At 40.4% G+C, this 13235-nt stretch overlaps 1 long non-coding RNA gene across 1 annotated transcript in view; it reads left to right on the forward strand.

Annotated features, from left to right (window-relative positions):
• The window catches only part of LOC106506923, a 99924-nt gene continuing 86952 nt past the window's right edge, over window positions 264-13235 (forward strand). Inside the window, exon 1 of the long non-coding RNA XR_002340835.1 lies at window positions 264-942. This is a non-coding gene — a long non-coding RNA (uncharacterized LOC106506923). The remainder of the gene's footprint in view (window positions 943-13235) is intronic.

The raw sequence follows: 13235 nt of genomic DNA on the forward strand, positions 1-13235 counted from the left end.
GCCAATCCCATTGCACCATGGCAGGAACTCCAAGGAACTACTTTTTTTTTTTTTTTTTTTTTTTTTTTTTTTTATCTTTTTGCCATTTCTTGGGCCGCTCTTGTGGCGTATGGAGTTTCCAGGCTAGGGGTCGAATCGGAGCTGTAGCTACCGGCCTACACCAGAGCCACAGCAACGCCGGATTCTTAACCCACTGAGCAAGGCCAGGGATCGAACCCTCAACTTCATGGTTCCTAGTCGGATTGTTAACCACTGCGGCACGACGGGAACACCAAGGAACCACTTCTTAATGATGTGTGTGTGTGTGTTTTGGGGGCGTCCACCTTGCCGTGGAAACCTCACCAACCAGTTTTTAATCCTAAAGCCTCCCTATCTGAGAACCAGATGAGCTACTGTCCACACATTTTGCAGTGTGGTCAGCAGAATCACCTGGAAACTTGGTAGAGATGCAAATTCTAAGCCCTACTGTAGACATCCTGAATCAGAAAGCCAGCAGGGTGCAGCCCAGAAGCCTGGTTGCATCAGCGCTCCAGGGGATTCTGATGCAGTCTCGTTTGGGAATTTCTGGTGTTTGCTAAAACAGTGGGTCTCAATATTGCCCACACAGTGGAATCAGAAGACCTTGAAAAGAAACACCACAGGTCTGGGCCCCACCTCTGGAGATTCTAATTTAATTGGTCTGGGGTATGGTGTGATCATTGGCTGTTACAAAACCTCTCCAGGTGATTCTGATACTCAGATGAGCAGCGGACCCACCCACCCACTCTCTTATAAGGGTCAGTTTTCAAAATAGGAAAGGAGGATGCAGCATTGGCAGAAAAACAAAGCGAGCTGGGAGTTTGAAAAAGACAGATAAAGCATTCATACAGAATGCTTTCTGCTCTCTCTAAAGGCATCTGAGTCCGTCTCCACAACCTTTTCAAGGGATGATTAATTCTCCAGGTAAGAACATTCTTCTCTGTGTGAGAAATAGTCTTGCTTTTGTGGTTGATACAGTTCAAATTTTTGTTAGAAAATAAGATTCCTGTGGTATTCCAATGACAAAAAATATAGGGAAATAGCATACAAGTTTTGAAAAAGTTACTTTGCAACTAAAGAATATTGGTCAAATAGAGAACAGACTTGTGGTTGCCAAGGGGGTGGGGAGTGGGATGGACTGGGAGTTTGGGGTTAGTAGATGCAAACTATTACATTTAGAATGGGTAAGTAATGAGGTCCTATTATATAGCATAGGGAACTATATCCAGTCCCTTGGGCTAGACTATGATGGAAATAATATAAGGAAGGGAATGTGTATATATATATATATATATATATATATATATATCACTGGATCAGTTTGGTCTGTGGCAGAAATTGGTACAGCATTGTAAATCAACTGTACTTTAATAAAAAATAAAAAAAATTGGTCCAAAACTATTTTCATTGCTCTTGTTTTTTAGGATCTTAAATGACTCAACTTACATTTTAAGCCTGTGTTTATTTCCTTGAATCCTACAGTTGGAAGGGACATTAGAGGCCATGGATACTATAGGAACACCCCCTCCTGTTTCTGTGGGTTGGTGGCTTCCAACAGAAATTTGCTGGTGTCGCCTTAAAAAAATCACAACAGGAGAGTTGTGAGCTAAGTTTTATTTGAGGCAAAATGAGGATGATAGTCTGGGAGACAGCTTCTCAAGTAACCCTGAGAAAACTATGGGGAGGTGGGTGGGTGGGGAGCTAGGGTATATTGGAGTTTGGTAACAAAGGGCAGGTAGTAGGGAAAAAAGATTATTGTTAACAACATAAGGCTAGATTTCTCAAATTAAAAAATTTAGCACTTTTTTATGTATGGAAAGATGCAAGGATCAGGGCACAAAGAAGTCATTACTTTGTTACATTCTTCAGCTGTATGGGGCCATTATCCTATGTTTTTCACATCCTGAGGGCTCACCATTGATGGTGGCTGAAATGGATGATAGAAGGCAGGTGTTCGTTGTTTCCCAAGTTTCCTCAAGTCTCACAGGGGTCATAGGTAGCTGCAATCTCTGATGACCATGACATCCTTTGTTTACTGATACGGCAGGCAGGATTTTATTTCTCACTGGAAACTCAACGGAACCAGCCAATTGTTAGGAAGTTCTTTGATACTAACAAGTTCAAATTGAAATATTTCTTTTTACTAAGTTATATCCATTTATCTCGTGCTTGGGAGAACCACTCCTGAGAGGGGGGTTATTGAAAATACTTTGCAGGTCAAGGAAGGATATATCAACATAACTGAAAAGTCTGGTGGGGGTTTTGAAGGTTGGGGTCAGGTGGATAACTTTTCATAACATTTTCCCTTGTTGGTTTTGAGTCAACTGGAAATAGAAGTCAGATATCACTGGGAGGTCCACATGATTGTGGCTAAAATTGTGACTTTGACCTGAAAACATGATTTAGCTTCCACCACTTCCCTGCAAATTTGATTGGCTTTGTTGCAGGGCAGAAAAGCCATCTCTGTAAATATCTCTACCATGTCCTATAGGTACGGTAGAGAACTGCCCACGAATTTCAAAAGAAGAAGCCGGCAAGGTCAGGGGCGACATATGCCTGAGCCTCTTTTTTGTCATGTCCGCTACCGTAGAGGAGTAGTTAGAGGAAAGAAATCTAAAAAATTCCTTCCATACTGGTCCTTCCCAGGAGAAGAGAGAAAACTGGAGATGTGGTTATGAGCTCTGTTGCCAAAACTTGGCCTCTGTCCATCAGTGCCGAACAGAATTGCAGAGACAGTTTTGGGTGAAGGAGAAAAAAATAGCTTTTGTTGGTTTGCCAGGCAAAGGAGGCCATGCAGGCTAATGCCTTAAAAACTGTGCCCTCTTAGGGAGAGACTAGGATGTGGTTTCATAGTTTGGGAATAGAAGATAGGGCCACAGATAAGCATCAAGGCAGATGCAAGCTTGCATTGTTTTTCAAAGCTGGTACTTAGTGGCCCTGGGACTGGTTCTGGTGGTCCTTCTTTCCAGAATGAAGAATGCTTCGTCAGGTAGTTAATATCTTCTACTTGTTGGGGGTTTTAGTTGTGCAGAAGAGCTCAAAGATTGTGTTATATTCTTTGAGGAGGAACCAGGAACCTTCCCCAAGGCTGTACTATTGTTTGACTGCTCTTCCCTGGTCTCTGCATCGCCTTCCTTCACAGATTAGCAGCTGATTGAACCTGCCCTTTGGAACTCAGGGAAGGTCAAGGAAGCTGAATGAAGCCTATTTCCTAAAAAGAAATGGGGCACACAGAAAGGGTCCTGTGCCCAGGAGCCCCACAGGGCCCTGCTCGGTTATAGTTCTTATCCTCCAACATACATCAAGTCTTCTGAACGCTTCTGTACTTTAAATAGTTGAAGGTAGCTAGTTGTTGCCATGTAAAAATTTTCACTTTCTCACTTTTTAAAAAATTAAATAGAGTTTTGTCCAGATAGATGCCCAAGAGTGGGATTGCAGGGTCATATGGAAGTTCTATGTATAGATTTCTAAGGTATCTCCAAACTGTTCTCCATAGTGGCTGTACCAGTTTACATTCCCACCAACAGTGCAGGAGGGTTCCCTTTTCTCCACGGCCCCTCCAGCACTTGTTATTTGTGGATTTATTAATGATGGCCATTCTGACTGGTGTGAGGTGATACCTCATGGTAGTTTTGATTTGCATAACTGGAATCTAATATCCAGCACAAATGAACATCTCAGAAAAGAAAATCATGGACTTGGAGAATAGACTTGTGGCTGCCTGATGGGAGGGGGAGGGAGCGGGAGGGATCGGGAGCTTGGGCTTATCAGACACAACTTAGAATAGATTTACAAGGAGATCCTGCTGAATAGCATTGAGAACTTTGTCTAGATACTCATGTTGCAACAGAAGAAAGGGTGGGGGAAAAATGTAATTGTAATGTATATATGTAAGGATAACCTGACCCCCTTGCTGTACAGTGGGAAAATAAAAAAAAAAATTAAATAGCCCAAGTTAATGCAATCACTCAATATGCAAGATCTCCAGGCCCCTCACCATGCATTATGCTAGTTATCGTCACCTGGACGTGACTCTTCTTGATAATTTTCCTCTTAAGATGTGATCTTCAGAAGTAGGGGGAGGCAGGAGGTAGATGGGCTCCAGAATAGACATTTGGAACTAGCCTCTAATATAACACTTCTTGAAGCAGGAGATAGGTACAACTAGCCTCTTACTTACACTTCCTGAGGCAGGAGATAGGTGGGCTCCAGGACAAACAATTACAACCAGCCACCTATCTATACTTGAGGATAGAAATAACAACAGGCACAAGGCAAGTAACTAACTGGTACTTGTCTTCTGTGAACTTGATAAACATGGGTAATGACAGGATCAAAAGAGGTCCTGAGCCCTGCTTGGATGGAAGGAAGAACAAAGAAGTCACGTACATACTCCCCATGCTCGGGGTCAGGGAGACCCCAACTACACATGCACAGAGAGATGCCTCCGGGTCAGAAAGGGAGGGGTGCCAGGCCATAGTAAGTCTAGATAACCTTTCCCCCATGCTTTGCTTTGGAATCCATCCTGGCCAAAATATGAGCATGTAGATCAGGGGAGGGCCCTGGGTCTGGTCAGGTGTACAAGATAAAACAAGATAATGGGCCAAAGGAAGACAAAGAGCCAGAAGGACTGTCCTATATATGTGGTTTAAGTTAGCTCTCTGGTGTGCTCCTCATTCAGGGGGACGCCCAAACCCACACTTCTTTGGGTGTGTATTAGTGCTCTGCTTCTGCCTTAGATAAATAGACTAGTCTCTGTGTGCTTTCCCACATGTCGTACTGTGTTTCTAACAATAAACTTTGTACCTCTTTTCACAGTCTTTGCCTCCTTGAAACATTCTTGCTTTCAACAGGGGGCAAGAATCAGGGCAGTTCTGCTTTTAGCCTCTAGCCAGTCTAGTGGCTAGGATTCCTGGTTTTCATCCAGGCTGCCCAGGTTCAATTCCTGAGCAGAGAATTAAGATCTTGCTTCAAGTCATCACTCACTGCTGTCTCTCCAGAATTAGTGGTGGTGGTGGTGAGGTTGTTTTGTTTTTAATTTTTATTTTTTAGACAGATTTGAGCGGCTGGTATTTGGTGATGTTGTTTAGTAAATCTTTCCTTAGCCCAGTGACATAAAGATAGTCTCTTATATCTTGGAAATATTTTAAGGTTGTTGCCTTTCACATACAAGTCCTTATCTTATGGAGAGTTTATTTATTTATTTATTAAAGAAGAAATCCAAATTTACTTTCCTCTATATGTGTAACTAATTGTTTCAGCATATTTGTTCAAGAGTCCAACCTTTCCCCCAAATTCTTAGGACCCTTTGGTCAGGTACCAAGTTTCCATATAGGCATGAGTCTGTTTCTAGGTTCTCCATTTTATTACTGGGGTCAGTTTGCCTATTCTTAAGTCAAAACTACAATATTTGGGTTGCTATAATTTCTAAAAATTTTCATGTCTGATGTGAGATCCCACACCCTGTTTTTCTTCAGAAATGTCTAGTCTCTTGTTCTTCAGAATAAATCTTAGAATCAGCTTGTTGAATATGTTAAAAAAATTGTTAGGATGTTTATTAAAATATTGAATCTGTAGATGAGCTTGGTGAGGAGAGAGCCTTATTAAATCATGTTATTCTTATCCATGAATGTATTTCCCCATTTAACTCTTCATTAATGTCTTCTAATAGTTATATTTTATAATTTTCTTAAGGCTCTATCACAGTTTTTGTTTGATTTGTTCTTAAGTGCCTCATATTCTTTTGTTGCTATTTTAAATAGTTACCTTTTGAAAATGTATATTTGCTATTGGTTATTAGTCCCTCACAATGTGGTTGTTCTCTTGCTAAACTCTGTAAGACTAATTCTTTGTAGATAATTTTTTTTTTTTACATGGACCACCATAGCATCTCTCAGGTATATTTTTTCCTTTTGAGTTCTTAAAACTTTTATTTATTTTTCTTGTCTAATTACCTGACTATAGCATCCAGGACAGCACTTAATGGAAGTGGTGACACAGAGCAGTCTTTTTTCTACTTCCAAAGAGGATTCTTTTAACTTTCCCAGTGTGGTGTTTGCTGTAGGATTTCTTTTACTTTTAGGGCTCTTAGGCTCTCTTTTACTTTTAGGGCTCTTAGGCTCTCTTTTACTTTTAGGGCTCTTAGCACTTGATACCAGCTTCTTGCTGTGGGAATCTCTAGGTGGCCATTTCCATCACAGGTTGCTTTAAGCTTTTCAGGCATGAGACACTCAGAAGTCTTCCATGTCTTCCAATTACATGAAATACACTTAAGTATGCTGCATGGAACCATGGAAACTCGTCAAATTAGACTCAAAGTGGGAAGGTAGCACCCCCTTAATCCCCTCCCACAAGGGAAGTGGAAACCACGTCTTGGTAATAGCTTTCTCAAACGAGAAACCCTCATCATATCTTGTCCCACTTTTGTGTCCCAACTCTCCTTTATATCCCTTTTTCTGGGGGTATAAAGGTCTTGGCACTAGTTCTTAAATATTCCTTTGTGAACTCCATACCTGAGAGCTTCAGTTGCATACTCATCTTGGTGTCTGAGATTACCTTATTGTCTCAATTAGAAGTGAGTCAGGAAGAATCCAGCTGATCATCCAGTGATAACATGTGTATTTAGATTAGTGAGGTCTGAAGCTCAGAGGTAGTTATCCTGCTATTGAGGAATATGAGGACCTCAGAAAGCTTTGACTTGCCTTACCCAATCTTGAGTATCCTTTTATTGTCCACAATTTTAATTACATCTTATTTGTAATATCATGGGTTAGAAAGTAGGTTTGCTTTATATAGCTAGTATCTGTTTACATTTGCCCACAGTTCATCATCATTTTGGCTCACTATTCCTTCTTATATCTCAGACCTGCCTTCTGTGGTCATCTTCCTTCATCATGAAGTTCATCCTTTAGAATTTCTTTATTGAAGGTCTCTTGCTAGTGTTCTCTCTCCTGAGTGTCCTGTTTCCCCTGAACCAAATCACCTGCAACTCAGGATGGCCATTGCTGGGAATGAAGGAGAAGAGTTCATCCGCCAGCTTCTAGCTCCCAATGGGGACAGTTTGACCCACAAAGAGTTAGCTTTCTCTCACGACCAGGCTGTGTCCAGGTGATACGTGCATGGAGCTTCAGGAGGGAAGCAAGAGGTGCAACGTCCAGGTGAAAAATGAGGCACTGTTTGCTTGTTCCTATCTTTGGGAGTGTCGATGGAAAAAATACAAGCTGAAAGTCGAGAGTTAAGATTTAGTTGGGGTGAAATTAGGACTTAAACTCTGGGGACAGCATCTCAGCCCTGAGAAACTGTTCCATGGTGGTGAGGGGGAAGCTAGGGTAAGTGAGTTTTTAGCAACAAAGGGGAGGTAGTAGGAACAAAAGATTTACAGAGAACCAGATTTATAGAAAGTATACAGACAGCGATTTCTAGGGGAAGACATGGGGTTACTGGAATCACTCCTTTGATAGGCTTTTCTGAGTTCCCTCAGGGCTCACTGGCCCACCCTTGGGAGTGGCTGTTCTCAAAGGTGAAGATGACATCTTTTGTTTTGCAGTATTTCAGAGCTATTTTTTTATGTTCTAGGCTTGGATATCATAAGTCTGTTGCATTGTATTTGTTACAAGAGAGCTCCCTGAAATACTGCCCCCAAAAGGAAAGGTAATATCCAGATACAAGTCATAAAGGTGAAGGGGGAGGTGCATGCAGCCTGGCACACTTTTTACAGAAGTTTGCTGCTGGTCTCCTGAAGGTGACTGACTGCTAGTCACACACATGAGTCATCCTTGATGGATTTTAGTGTTTTTTTAGATGTGAGGAGATGCAAGAATTGGGCTCATAAAATCTTGTCCTGAAAATATCTACCTATCTGAAGGCCCATTCTACCAGTTTTCGCAGAGCACAGAGGGCCTCACTCCTGGTCTCCCCCCTGAGCTCCACTCAAGGGGTGCTGCAGGTTGGCAGCTGCAGTGGCTCATGTTCTAATCCATGTAGAGGCTGATGGCAAGTGCCAAACTTCAGTTCACAGGAGCATAGATTGCAGTTGGCTGGAACCTGTGCAGAGTTGGTTGTCACAGTGGCAACTTGCATAAGAGTCAGGTAAAGCCAAGAGGATATGAAGTGGTATCAAATAAGTGGCTTCATTGTGTGTTTTGTGACTGATACTCTTCCTTCCTCTCTTCCTCCTTTGCTCCCGTTCTTTTGTAGTGAGTATTATTTGTAGAAACTGTTAGCTATGAGAATTGTTTGAAACCTGGATTTAATGTGCTTTCTTCCAGAAAGCAATTGTGTTTATTTCTGTGAGATTTCTGGACATCTAGAGTAAATCTCTGATGGTGTTTTTTCAGTTCCTAGAAAGTGGGTGATTTCTAGGTCCAATTTTGCATGATTATTGGCTTATAGTCATAGATTATTATTGCCACTTCCACCACCAAAGAAAGGACTAAGAAAAACAAATGACTTTATTATCTGTCAGCTGGAATTTTCCCCCTTTTCACAGTTAGTACAGCTCTCAAGGGACCAGGCATTACAAAGGAAACTATTCAAGTTTTCTTTTTTGCTTGGGCACAATCATTTTTCCTTTAAAATCCAAACTCTAGGCAGCCAAGGCCCTGCTAATAACCTCAGGGCTGCTGTTGACTTTAGTATTTGGTTCTCTTTGGATTCTTGCTTTTGCTTTTTGGCTGCTATAGACTGTTTTCTTGCTAGTTCACCAACCCATCCAGTGAGTCTAAATATCTAGTTACCCAACTAGCTACCATCTGTGGAGGAGGGGTATGTGTGTATATATGTATAACATATGTTTATATACCAATGTTTTTAGGTATTTGTACCAGGAGTATTTTCTACAATATGATCTGTTATGTTAAACCAAGATCAAATTGCTACTGAATTCTAAGTTAACCATTGAGGAGTTGGTTATCCCTACTTCCTTGGCATTATGTGAAATTTGATAAGCATGTTCTTTGTGTCTTGCTATTGTTAAGGTATTAGCATATCTAGTGTTAAGATATCTTGCAAGCCCTCATTGACTCTATATTCCTTAGAGCTTATTTCTCATTAAGCCTGAAGTTCAGTACTGCCCAGTTTCCTACATTCTGTCCTATTCTTGAAGACATCTACAAAGGCTCTTGTCATTTTAAAAGAAACAGATGAGGGGTATGTCCTGGTTATCTTTTTCTGCAGAACAAATCAACCCCCAAATTATTTTATGTTTTATTATATTTTAGCATTTCACTATGTTTTATTTTGTATAATTTACTCTCTTTCACAATTTGAGAAGTGTTTGAGGAGTTGACCGAGTTTAGCTGGGCAGTTCTCGTTTGGGGCCTGTCATGCACTTACAGTGGATAAAGTTATCATGTCAGAAGGGGATGACTCTTAACTCTATGGGGTTAGAGTTGACTGAAAGGTTTCTTCACTCACAGGCTTTAAGGTTGGGGCTGGCTGTATACTGGGACCTCAGCTGAGCTATAGTTGGAGCACAGGGCTGAAGAAGTGGTGTCTCCATGTAGCCTGGGCTTGCTCACAGCATGGTGGCTGGATCTTGAGGGAAAGAGTAAGTTAGAAGCTGTATTGACTTTTTTTAAAGAGCTCAGCTTTTTATTATTGAATATGTTACAGAAGTTTAGTCAAAAAGACCAAAGTCCGTATCATCATTAGATTCCTCAGATTCTTCTTTCTTTGCTTCTACTTTCTTCTCCTCAGCTGGGGTAGCAGTAGTGGCTGGAGGGAGGGCCTCTTGGTGGTGCAGCACCAGCTGCTGGGGCAGGTCCACAAGCCCCCACATTGCAGATGAGGCTCCCAGTGTTGACCTTGGACAGAGCCTTTGCAAACAGCCTTGCCAGAAAGGGTCAACATTTATACCTGCTGCTTTAATGAGGGCATTGATCTTATCTTCCGTGACTGTCACCTCTTGTTGTGCAGGATGAGGGCATGGTGTGGATGAATGCTAAGAGGGCACTGCTGGGCAAGGTGTTAGTCACCGGATGAAGTGAGGGCCTCACCCCAATGTGGTCTTAGCTCCTTTGGGAGGACCGAGCACCTTAGCAGCAGCTGAGGAAAGGACTGTATTGCCGTTTTTATGTTCTAGGCGTGGATAGAGCATAAGTCTGTTGTATTTTATTTGTTACAAGAGGGTTGCCATGACTGGGCAAATTAATGAGGTGTGAAACTATCCTCTGTCGTTTGGAAAGAGGATCAAAGAACTTGTGGACATATAATGATAACAGATTTAAGTAGACAAACAGAATTTGAAAACATGAAACGTTCCTAACATGTTTTTTTATTGCCATGGTCATGGCTCTTCAATTCTTGATCCTTCTTGGTGGAAAAGCAAATGTGCATTTTCCCTTGATTTTAATTACTCACTAAATTTTCTCCTGAACCTACCTTTGGGTATATTCAAGCCCTGAAGATACATGCAACCTACAATAATTGTTAGGTCTTTCAAGGACTAATCAAACAACTTTGATCTGGTTTCTCTGCCTCCAGTTTTATGCTTCTCTTCTACACTCACATGCTTTTAAGCATCATATCTGATCATGTTTCTCTCATGACTGAAAAATGACTGGTGGGTCTTTATCTCCAGTCCTTCAACATGGTGCAAAAGACTTTGCATGATTGACTCCTTACCTATGCCTCATTTCTTGTTTGTTGGAGTTTCTTACACTCCAGCAAAACTATGCACTGTGTCTTTTCATATCTTTGTGCCATTGAATATGTTGATTTCCCCCTCCCTAGATTGTCCATCTCTGTCTGACTTACCTGGAGTTCTCATTTTGGCTTAGTGGGTTAAGGACCTGACATAGTGTCCATAAGGATGGTGGGTTCCATCCCTGGCCTTGCTCAGTGGGTTAAGGATCTGGCATTGCTGCAAACTGCGATGCAGGTCATAGATGTGGCTCGGATCAGGTGGTGTTGTGGCGTAGGCCTCAGCTTCAGCTCCTATTCAACCTCTAGCCTGGGAAATTCCATATGCTGTGGGTGCATCTGTAAAAAGCAAAAACAAACAAAAAACTCCAAATATATCAGATTCTTGAATTTATAGTATGCAGTTCTTCAGTCTTCTGGCTAGACCTAAATAGCCACTAAGTTCAAATCTGCTCTAATTCTCTCCTGTTCCTTTTTTGGTAGGATGTAATAAATACATGAGAAGCATAACTTGTCAGCCTGGTTAAGAGCTCAGCAATCTATGAGACCCTCTGGTCTTCAAAGGACACTGGTCAGTTTTTTTTTTTTTTTCAAGTATAGTCTTGCCTCACTTTCCTTTGGGGACAATATCTAGTCATAACCCCATTGTTGTCTCCAACTGTGAGACTATAGCTTTGCAGAATTTTCTTAAATATCAACTAGAACCAAGACTTACTCCCTGTAGAGAGACAATTTAAAAGGAAAAGTAATTCAGCAATAAAAAAGAAATGCAGTGGTACAAAACAGAAATAGCCTTATGGATATAACCTATATAAAAATTTTAAAGCATTAAAGACTAGGGAGAAGAAAATTATTAAAATGACAATGATTGATATACCATCATTTCAACTCCTCTCTTACTGGACATAGCAATATTTATAATTTTCCTAAATAAATAACTTGGAAACAAGCATCTTGATGTCCCCTAAGTTGTTTTCTCTTGATCTGATTCTTTTTGTGTTGACTTCCAGAGATGGAACTACTAAGTGAAATAATATGAGTTCTTTTAAATTTGTTGGCATAAGACCAAATTATTCTCAGCACTGCATAAGAATTCAACTTCATTGCACCCTCCCAAGCTTAGGCATCATTATGATTTTTTAAAAGTTTTGGTAACTTGAAAGTTAAAATCTTGCTTTAGTTTAGAGAAAATGCTCAACTTTATTGAATTCTATTTTTTATGGCTAGCAGATGGATTGGAACTTGAAGCACAAGAGAGATTTAGGTGGGCTTAGAAGAGCCAATTGAACGTTACAGATGAGAAGTACATTTAAAAAATTCTTAAAATGACTCTTAGTATCCAGATTAATTATTTTCTTCCAGATTATTTTCTTCATTAACTATTTTCTCTTCCATGGGTTTTTCAAAGATGGAAGAATTGTTATATGCTGTCTCATTTAGATGTCAAATATACCTTAAACAAGACTTTATTAACAGTTAAATTTTCCTCCTCCTCCCTCAGATTTCTATTAAAATATTTCTGTTCAGTTTTATCCCTTGTGTTCTGGAAAAGGTTGCCCATATTTATGGCCTCTTACAGGTTCTACACAGCTGGATTATGAAAGAGGATGAAATTTAAATGTTGATAAGTTGGTGCCAATTAAACCACATAGATGAATGTTTCTTGCAGCTTCTGTTTTTGACTTTATTTCTTTTATTTTTTTCTAACTAGCTCTATGTCTACTTATGGTAAAGGTGTCACAGGGGTGTGTTGACACAATAAGAATTTGGTTCTTTTGAGACACCTGGGAAATACACTCTTGTTGAAGAAATTAAATGAACACATCAACTGAGCCACTTGTCATATTATCCCCTTGTCCTGAGTCTTGCCAACTCTAATTTTTAAGATCTTTGGGGAAGTGATTCATTTAGTCTGTATCTTAGCCACCAATATCAGCGAGCTGGGTTCCCCCCTGCCCAAGGTGTATTATTCTTCCCTTATTTAAGTTTAATAAGCTTGATTTGAAGTAGAAAACAGATTCTTTGATAGGAGGTATTCATGTCAGGAGATTTTCTAGGACCTACATGTAATACCTTGCTTTACTGTGTTGTAGGAAGATAGATGTTTTTGTTGCTTCTCTTGGTCATTGAACCAATTTACTAAGGAAAGTACTCTGACATTGGAAGGTTTAAAATTTATAGATCAGGGAAATGATTTTACAGTGTGTCCCTCTGTTGTACTGAATGTTCACATCCTTATAAAACATCTTTTTTTTTCATTTTTTATTACTCATGAATTTATCACATCTGTAGTTGTATAATGGTCATAAAAATCTGATTTCACAGGATATCCATCCCACAGCCCAAGCACATCCCCCCACCCCCAAAACTGTCTCCTCCGGACACCATAAGTTTTTCAATGTCTGTGAGTCAGCGTCTGTTCTGCAAAGAAGTTCCGTCTGTCCTTTTTTCAGATTCCACATGTCAGTGAAAGCATTTGATGTTGGTGTCTCATTGTATGGCTGACTTCACTTAGCATGATAGTTTCTAGGTCCATCCATGTTGCTAAAAATGCTGGTATTTCGTTCTTTTTGATG

This window comes from Sus scrofa, chromosome X (assembly GCF_000003025.6).
Source record: "Sus scrofa isolate TJ Tabasco breed Duroc chromosome X, Sscrofa11.1, whole genome shotgun sequence".
Lineage (NCBI taxonomy): Eukaryota > Metazoa > Chordata > Mammalia > Artiodactyla > Suidae > Sus > Sus scrofa.